General features: G+C 40.3%; 1 protein-coding gene across 8 annotated transcripts in view; it reads right to left on the bottom strand.

Moving 5' to 3' along the window:
• Positions 1–13,768, bottom strand: part of LOC134538193 (neurabin-1) — a 174,353-nt gene that overhangs the window by 129,516 nt on the left and 31,069 nt on the right. For all 8 annotated transcript variants that reach the window (XM_063379270.1, XM_063379275.1, XM_063379271.1 and 5 more), the window contains exon 2: positions 12,206–12,267. The gene's annotated coding sequence lies outside the window, so the exon portion shown is untranslated. The remainder of the gene's footprint in view (positions 1–12,205; positions 12,268–13,768) is intronic.

Raw genomic sequence — 13,768 nt, 5'->3', positions numbered from 1 at the left:
CAGCCTGTCTCGAAAGGAATCCGCGAATTTTTCCGGTCCCTACTAATAAGTACGGACAAGATCACGAGGTGGATTGCGACAAACCCGAAATAACACCGAAAACCATGTCAATACACCATATAACACCGAAATTCCATTAAAATCATGAAACTAATCAGTATTTTTAACCCAACGTAACTCTAATGACAAATACGAAATACGTAATCTTTTAAATATATAAATTCAGTTGAACTAGTTTTTTAGCATTAATTTTGTACCACGTTTATTGCAAAAAAAAAAAATTGTCAAAAGTTTATTTCTTTTTAATCTTGCTGCTGTTATCAGTTACTCGTTTTTTTACATCACGACATTAGTGCATTCTTATAACAAATCACATTTTTAAAGTGCATAATGTTATCAGTCAAATTGGAGAAATTAGTATCACGGAACATTTAAGAGTCATAACTTGTTCTGTGATATGATATATTGTTAATAAACAAATGTTACAAAAAATAACACCAAAATCTTTAAAAAAAAAAAAAAAAATGGCTTGAAAATGAAACCATGAACTCTTGTCTGTACTTATAAGGAATACGGGAGTGAGGTCGCTGTGACCGTTGACTCTTGAGGGGAGGGGAAGGGAAGGAAAGGGTGGGGAGCGGGATCTAGATCCTGGGAAGCAGGGAGGGGCTCGCTCATGAATGGCTGCCTTGTGTAGGGCCGCCAGACGGAGACAGGAAGAGCGGCCCGCCGAGTAGCCACGCGCACCGCCCACTGCGCAGCCATAGAGCGAGGAACACAAAGAGTCGCAACTCGATGCTGTAACTAACGCTCTTATTTTCTTTGGAAATCAGCGAACTGTGCGGTATTTATATGCAACGTAAAGTGAAAGTCGTTAACTTTACGAAAGTAAACGTTGGCAACCTTGATTTATGTTTGTGGTCGGGAATATTTACCGTCTAACGTTTAGAATGATTTCTTTTTTTTTAATTCGGAACAAACAAAACACTTAAATGCTTTTCTTTTGTTTCAAAAATTTAAATACGGCATAACCACAAAGTATGAGTGTTGAAAATCATAACTTCAGTTTTAATTGCAAATAAAAAAGTCCACATTTTTGCACTTGTCCACAAATTAGCCATTTTTACTTATTTCATTGCTGCCACGATAACTCAACAATGTCAAAAGTATAATATTTTGCAATTATAATTAATACGGAACTCCTTTAATACACCATTTCATGAATTCTAAACTAAAAATGTTTGTAAAAAAACTTTTTAACTTAAGTTAAATGTTTAAGATATTTCTGAGTTTTATTGAAGTGAAAACTTCTTTAGCAGCGTTGAGCGATTTTCGGTAGGGGCAAAACTTATGGGTTCGCGTTAACGACATGCTAGTGACTGGGGAATCGCAGCGGCCTGTGTAGATGTACACGCATATTATACACTAATACATTGTACATACTCGACTGTATCATGTGCGTGCTGGACTTTTGTTTGGATGGGTAAAATCTTGTGAGTTTGCGTCACCGACATACTGTAGTAGCAGTAAGTGAAGTTAAATTGACCGCGTTCAGCGATTTTCTTTTGTTTATTTATTTTCCGCAGTGAATGTTGATTATATGTGGATTTAAGTTCATAGATTTTTAAGGATAAAACATTGATGAAATGATTGCATACTTTTATGAATAAAATTTAATCATTTTTATTGAATTATCACTATTTTGTATGGATACAAAGAAGGAGTGAAATGAAATCTACAATTTAATTGATAAATTTACTTTCATTTGCACTCATTAATTCAAATATGTTTATTACTGTAACGAAGAGATTATTTTAACTATAACTTTTATACATGTTTGCTATTTAACTTCTTCCAATCTGTGCTATTCTGTTAAGGATAGGACGATGATAGGAAAAATAGGAAACGAATGGGAGTGTTTCAAGTTTGATGTGCCTCGAAAAAGTCAAATCGATGGTTGTTCCAATCAAGTGGAAGAGAGATAGACGCGGCGCAAGCGTACAATGAGCGTAACGGGACAATGTGCGTAACGGGACAATTTTTCGTGCGTGCAGCCGACGTTTATCGATTTATTAGACGTTGTCACGTCAAAAAGATCGGGACGCCGACGTGAGCCGAGATGAAAGCCGCCCCTAGTGGCTACCGGCTCCCGGGCAGCGCATACGACCGTCCATTACCAGCGTGAGTGACGGCCTGCCTCACCCACCGTACAGCTGATGTAGCGGCAGAATAAGCCGGGCTCTGCCACTGACAGGCATCCAACATCATAGATAACACCGCGTGCACAGACAACACGACGATGTAGCATATATATCACGAATAAACATGACTTGATGTAAGTTTTTGGACGTACGCCATTGCTAAGAACTTTTTCTGTTGAAGAAAAACTAATAAATAAAATAAATAAATAAAAATACCCAAAAAACTGTTGTGCTGAATTATTTTGGGTTCAATATTTTTGTGTTGTCATCATTTGTGGGTTTTTTTTTTTTTTGTTCTCTTAGTACATTTTTCTTTGTTTTTTTTTTCTTTGTTTGTTGACCATATTCCTGTTTCGGAATATTTTGTGGTGTTCATATCCTTGTTGACAACAGCTATTGTTTGCTTAATTTTGTGTGTTTTTTTGTCTTTTTTGGGTATTTTTATTTATTTATTTTATTTTTATTTATTAGTTTTTCTTCAACAGAAAAAGTTCTTAGCAATGGCGTACGTCCAAAAACTTACATCAAGTCATGCACTCCCATTGCACAAATCTTTTAAAGATAACACGAAGAAACATGGATAACATGACATGAATAGATGGATAACACTACAACGTAGCATAGATAACACGAAGAAACACAGATAACACGACAAGGTAGCATAGATAGCATGACAGCATAAGTAACACGATGCAGCATAGGTAAAACGACGTAGCATATATAACTCGAAAAATTGGCATTTTCATTCTTAAATTCCAACTCCTCATTGGCTAATGACTCGAGATTCGCGGAATACAAACTCATCCCCTTCAAGCTGCTTCAGTGATTGGACCTCAGTTCACCTGAGGAACTCTTGAGCCAATTAATAACCCTCAGCATAAGATGTATCGAATCACAAGCATCCCACTTAATAATAATGGTGGTAATCTAATAGGGCTTTTGGTGTATAACAATTGTATTATATTATTTTATTGTAAGGTAAATTATATAAATATATAAATAAATATTAGCTAACCCTACAATCCACATGCTGGATTATAAACGCGTTTTAAAATATCATAAAATGCTTTTTTTTTTCCTTCGTACTTTCGTACTTCTGTTAAAGATTTATATGTCCAACTATAAGTGTTCAATCACAAAAACCTTCATCGTAACAATTATCGTCGTTCTGTAGCAAGCTTTATATCCATTCCCATTGTTCCTCTTCGTATCTCGACTGCATCAGCCAAAGATGTAATTTATTCTTCTTATATACTCCATTCTTCAAAAAGACTATCGGCTTAATCTTTCACACGCCTTTCTTTCTTCGTCACCTTGGTGCTCCAAAAGCCACAATCCTCCATCTTCACCATAATGCTCCACAAAAATTTGTTCCAGCTGCCATCTCGTAGTTCTGTAGCAAGCTTTATATCCATTCCCAATTGTTCATTTTCGTATCTCGACTGCATCAGCCAAAGTTATTATTTATTTTTCTTATACTCCATTCTTCAAAAAGACTATCGGCTTAATCTTCCACGCGCCTTTCTTTCTTCCTCGCCTCGGTGCTCCAAAAGCCACAATCCTCAATCTTCCTTCCTTCTTCGTCGTAATTTTCCCACAAAATAATGTTCTAGCTGCCACCTTATTCTTCTTCTTTAATCTCGACGTCAGACGGGGAAATTCTCCTACCGAGTTGCTCTCGGCTCTTCAGACCACGGGACTGCCAGAATCTGCCGCCAGCGGCGGGGAGGTGAAACACCTGAGAAGCGCCCCGCTTTCACCGGCGCGAGTCACCGCCTTTCACCGGCGCCGCCCACAGACACGTCACACGTTCGCCTGGCCAATCACAACCAAACAATATTACACGGGAGGACGGTAAAAAAAAAACTAAAACTGTTACCAACTGTCCTTTCCTCTCGTGATCAAAAATCATTGTTTCGGACATACGCAGTTGCTATTTCGAACTGTAGAGAAAACCCGAAGAACATGCAAAGAAAAACAGCACAACGAATTCCGTGGGAAAGTATCACAGCACAGAGGAACACAAGTGGGGGTGACAAACGACGGGACAGTTGCCAACAAAAAACAGTAAACACATGCAAACAACTTTGGAAAAAACAGCGGCAAGCAAGAGGAACCAAACGAGATTAAAAACTGTGTTTTGGACATACACAGTTGCTATTTCTAACTATAGAGAAAACCCGAAGAACGGGCAAACAAAAACAGCACAAAGTATTCCGTGGGAAAGTATCGCAGCACAGAGGAACACAAGTGGGGTGAAAAACGACGGGAAAGTTGCCAACAAAAACAGTAAATACATGCAAACAGCTTCGGAAAAAAAAACAGCGGCAAACAAGAGGATCTTAACAACACGCCGACAATACAGCGACGCAAATGCGAACCCAGCAGGTATTCCGACAACACAACTATGCCAGCACAGAAGAACACGGTATGACTGAACCGTTGCGAGGTTTCGGGAGCTGGGATCTGTTCCCAGCATCAGGCACAAACAGTCTGTACGTATAGCTGTCGCAACATGAGATGCTTGCATTTTGCGGATCATTTCGACTGCTTGGGCTTTTACACAGTTAACGATTGTGTTTTCCGGGTCGGGCGAGTGTAGCTGTACATGTTAGTCTTGGCCATTGAAATGTTGAACCAAGATTACTTCACGGATTCATTTCACAGGGACGGATCTAGGCTTTCCTTCGCCCGGGCAGAAATTGTGATTTCCGCTTCCCCCCCCCCCCCCTTTTTTTTCCTACACACAGCAATAAACGTAGCAGGCATGATTTGTTTTGTAAATTATATGCAAACAAATTTATTTATTTTTTCATAACATGTGTAGCGTTTAAGTGTACGTTTTAGGTCGCGTACTGCATTAAAAATACATAATACAGTATTCAAGGTTCAATTGCCACATAAAATTTAAAAAAAAAAAAAAAAACATGTTTGGCCGTGTTACATTTTTAAATTACAATATTGAAAAATTATTTGTCGAGCAGAAACTGAATTTTCCTTTACTGCTGTATTTCCTAAGTCATATACATATACTAAAGGTCCAATACAAAATTATGATAAGAATATATACATATAAAATTAGGTAACTAAGGCATATATAGACCGTACCATTTTCAGTCACTTAGTGATTGCTAAGTTGTTCCCTGTAGTTCACGTTAAACGCAGTACGAGTAGGGGTTACGTATTTGTCACGAAAAATATTTCCATACCAGCAGTTTCTAAAAGCCTTTGTAGCATTGTCTGTGTTTCGTTGGTTGTCTGGGTTTATTTCAGGTAGGCCTACATGTCTGTTCAGCACACCAATCACAGTCATCCAGTGCGGAAGTAAACTCGTCCTAATGGACCGGCCAAATAGAGCAATGAATAGGGACCGGAAAAATTCGCGGGTTCAATGACGTGTAGGATGAATTCCATAGTTCTACGTACATTCGGTCAAATGTCACCCACTCATTGGCTGCTGTCTTGTGAGACGTTCCAGCGTAGCAGCCTGTGATTCGATAAAGCTTTGGTTGGGTGTTTCTCATTGGCCCAGAGTCATCCAGGTGAGTTGTGAGCCAATAGCAGAGGCAGCACTGAGGTATAACGATTTGCATTTTAGCCTATCGCGAAATGAATTCGCGAATTTTTTCGGTCTCTAGCAGTGACTTCTCTTGCAGACGGCTGCCAATCACAAGGAAGAAACCGCTGGCGCGGGTATGCCTTATTGCAGTCTAACTAGCGAACAAAATACAATGGGTAAAAATGCCTGTCCCTAAGAACGAGTCCCTCTCGTGACCAGAGAAAACAGAAAATGTAGTTGACACGGACGGTGGAATGATCTGCTAGGTCCAGAAACAGGGCTCACGGTTACGTGTCGATTAACCCGGACGCCATCTAGGATCGGAAATTTTTAGAGACCGGAAAAATTCGCGAATTCATTTCGCGATAGGCTAAAATACAAATCTTTATACCTCAGTGCTGCCTCTGCTATTGGTTCACAACTCACCTGGATGACTCTGGGCCAATGAGAAACACCCAACCAAAGCTTTATCAAATCACAGGCTGCTACGCTGGAACGTCTCACAAGACAGCAGCCAATGAGTGGGTGACATTTGACCGAGTGTATGTAGAACTAAATGGAGTTCATCCTACACGTCATTGAACCCGCGAATTTTTCCGGTTCCTAAGGATCGGCCATTTTGTATTCCAGAACGTTCCACCCGCCGAAACCCGGAGTGAACGGTGTCCGTGGGAAACAGGCCCCCAGGCGGGTGCGGTTATCGATTGCTGCCCCATTGAGGGGGAGAATTGAGGGGGGGGGGGCACCATCACTGCAGTCTACTACCGTGTTGTTAAGAGCGAAATCACACGATTTTAATAATCAGTATAACGTGGGTCCTACTCAAAAGTCGAGAGCTCATTTACTTACATTATTCATGTATATACACAAAATACTGATTTTTTTTTTAACGCTGAACTACCCTTTTGATAACTAAAATCGACTTTATACTCGGAGCGTTTTATTTAATTGCTTTTTTTAAGGTAACAAAATTGTTATCGTACGCTATTTGGCCGTTTCAAGATCAAAATGGAGAGCACAGGATATTTAAAATATATTAATAATATTTTTGGTTTGTAATCAAGGCCGAATCAAAGAAGAAAACTCCCCCCCCCCCCCCCCCCACACTTTTCCAAAATGGCCATCCAGAGTGGAAGCAAACTCCAAACACGGCCATCCAGTGTTGAAGCAAACGCCAATCACGGCCATTCAGTGTGAAAGCAAACATCAATCACTGCCATCCAGAGTGGAAGCAAACGTCAATCACGGCCATCCAGCGTGGAAGCAAACGTCAATCACGGCCATCCAGCATGGAAGCAAACGTCAATCACGGCCATCCAGTGTGAAAGCAAACGTCAATCACTGCCATCCTGTGTGGAAGCAAACGTCAATCACGGCCATCCAGCATGGAAGCAAACGTCAATCATGGCCATCCAGTGTGAAAGCAAACGTCAATCACGGCCATCCAGTGTGGAAGCAAACGTCAATCACTGCCATCCAGAGGGGAAGAAAACGTCAATCACGGCCATCCAGCGTGGAAGCAAACGTCAATCACGGCCATCCAGTGTGAATTCAAACGTCAATCACTGCCATCCAGCGTGGAAGCAAACGTCAATCACGGCCATCCAGCGTGGAAGCAAACGTCAATCACGGTCATCCAGCGTGGAATCAAAGACACATCACGGCCATCCAGAGTGGAAGCAAACGTCAATCACGGCCATACAGCGTGGAAGCAAACGTCAATCACGGCCATACAGCGTGGAAGCAAACGTCATTAACGGCCATCTAGCGTGCAAGCAAACGCCAATCACAGGAGAACGATAGCTGTAACGGCTACCAGATCCCCCTCCTCGAGTACTCGAGGGGTCCCCTTGAGGCGACACCAGCCTGCCGTCGATACGGGCGCCGCCGGTCGTCGGGCCGTCAACAGCGACACAGACGCGCGTCGTCATGGCGACGGTCGAGAGGCGCTCCACAGCTCCGCTAACGACTGGCCGCGAGTCCCTCGTCGCCTGCGCTTCGCCCCGTCATCAGGCCGGGGCTCATGAACCACGCGGAAAATAATGTTCTGTACTTCAAAAGATTCCTTTGCAAACCGGTTGCCAGGAAACAGCCTGTAAAACCACACGGCATGGCTACAATCATTTTCACATATATATGAAATACATTTTTTTCGAGATAATACCGAGTATTTCTTACGAGCTGATGTTTCATTCAAGCAATTTTTTTTTAACCACGGAAAAGATCGAATATTCAATACAATAAGTGGACTTTATTTCGCTGCGTCATGCATAGTACTGCAGGAAGAAAAAAATTCCATGGAACGGTTGACGAATAATTTAAGACTATTGGAGGTACTGGGGTAACACAAAGTATAGATGCCCGGGTAACAATCCGAACCTAGTGTTACTGCGAGCACTATTTTGTAGCGATAACAATTGTTTTCATTTAAATAACCAAAAAATTTACAGTGTACGCAACTCTCGCATCAAGCGACCAACGAAAGTAACTCACCGGCGTTTATAAAACACGGAAGTCGCAACACATCGCCGACCGCTATACAACTTGAAATTGTAAAACGCCAGAAACCAGAATTTTTACCCCTGGACTTATTTAAACAGTTCATGGTTATAATTAGGTGGTGTGTAATTTTTTTTTTTTTTCGCGAAATTGTTTCGAGACTAGCTGGGTGTTTCCTCCATCAGGTGCACTGACAGATGCCAGCCAGCCAATCACAGCCATCCAGTGTGGAAGCAAACGCCAATCACAGCCATCCGACGCGGAAGCGAACGCGTTCTTCCTCGCAGACGGCCCCTAAACTGTCGCAGTCCAATGGCTTTTCAAATGCCTGCCTCTAGTTATCATGAAAAACATGTGAACCCGTCAACATTTTAGTTTCAAAAAAGGCGTTTTCTTTCACATTGCGAAAAGTTTTAACCTTGAAAATGTGATTTAGGGTGATAAAAACAACATGGTCGCCTTCTACGCACATTAAGTCTGCGTCTTCAACCGTTTTCGGGAGCATTCCATTCTCAAATACGGAAGGCTTTAACGCAAGCTGAGAGGCGAGAAGTTTGTAAGTTTGCTTGCGTTGCATTTTTTTTTTGCGACGCGCGTAGTTTATGAAAGGGTATTTGAAAAACGTCATTGTTCATTGTTGATCTTTTTTTTTATTTGCGTCTTGCGTTGCTTACGTTCCTTGTGTTTCTTGCGTAGTTTATAAACCCGACCTTAGAGCCAATGGGCGCAGATCCCGTGTTACAGGAGATTGGGAGGGGGACAGCCACAGCCACAGCCACAGCCACAGACCACTTCCCCCTCCCCTTAGCTCTAGGAATTAAAAAAAATATTTAAAACAAACCTCATTGTTGGGTCCCACTTGCGTTTGAAAAATCTACTCGTAAACAGTGAGAAGGGAAGATGAACGTAAACATAAAGAAAAAATTATGTTTTAAGTAAAAAAAAAAAATTGTTGGGTCCCACTTGCGTTTTAAAAATCTATTCGTTAACAGTGAGAAGGAAATATGAACGTAAACATAACGACGAAATTATGTTTTAAGTGAAAAATTTTAAATATTATAAAATGTTTCGTTTATTCCATGCACCCAACCTAGGATTTTCAACTTGATGGTTTACACTGCATACAGGTAAGATTGTTATTTAAGCCTGCCATGGTGTATTACTGAAAAGTTATAAAATAAAAAAAATCTAGTGACGACAGAAACATGTTTTCTTTGACATTTCGGAACACTCCAGGTCACGAATATTGTTACTTCTGGTCGAGCTGTGATGCGCGGTTACCCAGCGTGAACTTGGAAACTCCACAACCCACCCACCCCCCAGGATTCATTAGGTAGAGCGATAGACTTGAAGCCCATACACCTACATCTGCCTTACGATAATGATAATCGGAAAATTCCCGGATTCAATTTGCGATAGGTAAGAATCCAAAAAGAAAAAGAAAAAAAGTTTACCTTCATGCCTGTTCAGTGATTGGACATTAATATGAAGAATTCTGAGCAAATGAAAACCCTTACACACGGAAGTGTCGTAGTCAAAATCACACAGTTCTCGTAAACCATTAGTAGGGGCATGCACTTTTCGCGAAAAGATTCCGAGTCTAGCTGAAAGTTAAAACACTGCAGCATTGTCTGTGTTTCGTGATTGGTTAAGTTTCTTTCAGATACATGTCGATTGTTAGAAAACCAATCACAGCAATTCAGTGCGGAAGTAAACTCGCTCTGTGGTGGCTCGGTCAAATAAAGCAACGACTTCTCTCGCAGACGGCAGCCAATCACAAGGAAGAAACCGCTTGTGCGGATATACCATATTGCAGTATAATAGGCGTTCAGATTTTTTTCGCGAAAAATGCCTGCCCCTAGCCATTAGTAGAGCCACGGAATTTTCGCGCATTCATTTAGTCGCAAGCTAGACTGGAAACCTGCACACTGTCGCACTGTGTTCATGATTGGACCGCAGTTATCTGGACACGCCCCTCTACGACCGTGAGCCAACGATTTCCAGCTAGGAGAGAAGTAAGCGAATCAGGTAGTGCCAAATAACAAGGATAAAAATGTTCTCGCTAAGAAATCAACCAATGGGAAAGTAAACATGGGTCGAGCACACCTATAACTTTGAATTCTATCCTAAGGCCAGAGGAATCCGCGAAATTTCCGGGACTCTAGCCATTAGCCAATGAGCAGTTGGCATCTGCCCGAGTTTGTTCAGCATTGTTGGCAGAGCTCTCCTTTAAGCCTTTAAGCCAGCGGCGATTCTCCCGAGGCGCGCGACTCAATTCCCCGCGCATTGATCGGGCAAACCCACCCGCGGGGTAGGAGGGGTGGTAGAGGGGGGAAGATGGCCTCGGGCGAGACGCGTATGGCCAGAAGAATGTTCCCGGCGGCCACCCGGTCCCACGTGCCAGGCTTCATTTCCGCGACATTACCATCAGTTAAAGGGGCCCGTCCACCCGGGCACACACACGGTGCGCAGAGCTTCAGGAAAAATCAACGCGATTTCATAACTTCTCAATATATCCGAGCGGGGCCTGCTTACGAAAAGCATTTAAGAGTTCGCTGAGGGCCGAAAAGTACTTTTGATTTCGGATTAAGTTTGTAAGCTATATTTTTAGAAGAGTTAAAAATGACTAAAACGCATGTTTTCAGAGTAATTTTTAGGCGTAAAACAACCGGTACAGATTCTTGAAAGCTCTTCAGGGACTTGCATTACACCTTTATCTTCATTTCTCGGCCATATAATGTTACGGTCGCCGAATTAACTAAATAAATTCAACAGTTAATCCACAACAATATTTTTTAAAAAAATTACTAATTGCGCTTATTTTTCTTTTATAAGTATATTTGGATTCTTTAAACGTTAATATTTCTTGAGATTTCCATAATTAGGCTTGTTACAAAATCTTTATTTAATAGCAACTGTAGCTAACTTCATGATAAGTAACAAATAGCTTACCTTGTGAAGTCAATGGTGTTTAATATTGAAATTCATTTTTGGGAATGAGTACAACTGTAATAATACTTTAAATACACACTATGTAAAGTGTCTTTGAAAATATCTTATTGTTTTATATATGCTTCAACAAAAGTCAATTTTTTAATACTAATGGCAAAAAATTGTTATGGAATAATTCTGCTGAAACTAATATAGTAATATGGCATAGTTAGTTCCAATCTCTGTCACTTAGATTTTTACAACAACTATACTACACCGTAAATATAAGTATATTGAAAATATTTTTGACATAAAAACAAATACAAGAGAGGTATAGTGTTCAATTTACATAAATAACTCTTTTAAGTAATACTATTGACAAGAAAAAAAAATGGCATGTGACTTCCCATATTATGAAACGCAAAGAGCTCAAGAAACACAAGATGCAAAAAGTTCAATTGCGAAGTTTTCAAAAACCCAGACGCAAAAACGTAACGCAAGCATCGGCCAACTTACAACTTATTGCATTTCGGTTTGCCTTTCCACATTTCGCATTTGAAGTAAAGTGTTTCGAAAACCTTTTTTTTAAGACGCAGGCGTTATATGCATAGAAGGACACGGTGGAAAAAAAAATCATCTTTTAAATTAAAAATTACTCACGATATGTCTTCGTGATAAACATGAATTATCACAATAAGCCTGGGAAAGTAATTTGTTTTCTCCTGTTTTACGATTTCAAGTAGTAGGGTTGATGACGTGTAACGACTTTCGTGCTTCATGAAAGAAAGTTTGTTTTTTTTTTGCGTTGGTTTCGTGATACGTTGTTTGTTCGTTGCGTTCTTTTGATTAGTTTATGAACCCGGCCTAATGGGTGGAGAGAGAAACTCAAAGAATCCATATTGGTTTCAACAGTTCTCATGTCATGCAAATTTACGAACATCTGAACTATGAAAACAAAATACCTCAACTCCGATTACAAAAATTATGTAGGCGTGCAGAGTAAAACCACACTCACCTCAATATTATCTGCACACCTTGGTCGAGTAGTAGAACTAAGAGCAGCCCTCTTCAGGCAACCTGGAAAAAAATCAATAATGTTCAAATAAATACATACATGTTCACTTGATTGACCCTTATCATTGCATGACGCCCTTTAAGGTTATCAATATGAATAAAAATGTAAATGTTCGTTCGTTCAAAATCTTAAATCTCCGTAAGTTCTTCACCGATTGCTTTGAAATTTTTACACAAGGTTGCATTCGAAAACGCGCGTGTTTTTATATACCTATGTCATACCTGTGACAGGTAAAAACTATAGATAAAAACATAAATAGGTAAATATATTTATATATAAATGAATGTTTGTGTGTTCGCAATCTGTTTTGTCAAGATAAAGATATCGATAGGGAGATAAAGACATAGAGATAGAGGGGAGATATGCAGATATACAGAGAGATAGGACGAGGGATGTATATAAATAGAGAGATGTAGAGATTTAGATAGGGAGATGGATTGAAATATGGATAGAAATATAGCTGTATATATATATGTGTGTGTGTATGTGTGTGTGTATATATATATATATATATATATATATATATATATATATATATATGTGTGTGTGTGTATATATATATATATATATTTCTAGACTAGCTGAGAGTGAAAACACTGTAGCATCGTCTGTGTTTCGTGATTGGGTGAGTTTCTTCCAGGAACGTGTCTACTGTCAGCGCACCAATCACAGCCATTCAGTAACGAGGCAAACGGTCGTGGATGGCCCGATCAATTGCTTCTCTTGCAGACGGTCACCAACTACAAGGAGGAAACCGATGATGCAGGCATACCTTATTGCAGTCTAATGAGCTTTTAGATTTATTTATTTATTTTTACTTATTACTTATCGGTAGAGAACTGCAAAATGCATATTTTTTTTTTTTTGGTGTCAGATTAGACTCCACTAACCCATACATTATCATTTCGGAATCGTTCATTCATAGCTAGGAACCTGAAAAATTCGCGGTTTAGATGACTTTCAGGATAGTCTACACAGTCCTCTGTATACTCGGGCAAATAACGCCAGTTCGTTGGCCTGCTGACTTGTGAGTCGTCTCACCTTGTTTGCCCGAGATTCGTCACTTATTTTGGCTGAGGGTTTCTAATTGGCCCAGAGTCGCCCAGGCGAACAGTGAACCAATAGCACAAGCAGCTTAAAGGTATACGTATGTATGAATTTCAGACTATTGCGAAATGAATCTGCGAATTTTTCCAGTCTCTACTAATAATATAATAAGTAAGACGTTTCACTTCTTTCATGCTTTGACTTCACACACCATTTTTTTTAAATATTTTTTTAAGATGGCGGTCAATGTGTTTGACGATCTGACGATCGACTCTAGTGTACTCTAGCGGGTGACCAGTGAAACACGACGACGCTCGACAATAGCACACTCCAGCAGACGAGAGGAAAGCCCAATACGACAGCCAATGTAGCTGCCGTGCCGTTACGTAAAGGGGGTAATAAAGGGGGGAGAGTACAGGTTGTCAGTCAAGCTGCTGATGGACAAAGTGAGGAGAA

This window comes from Bacillus rossius, chromosome 13, assembly GCF_032445375.1.
Source record: "Bacillus rossius redtenbacheri isolate Brsri chromosome 13, Brsri_v3, whole genome shotgun sequence".
In the NCBI taxonomy this organism is placed as follows: Eukaryota; Metazoa; Arthropoda; class Insecta; order Phasmatodea; family Bacillidae; genus Bacillus; species Bacillus rossius.
This window is presented reverse-complemented; position numbering and strand designations above follow the sequence as displayed.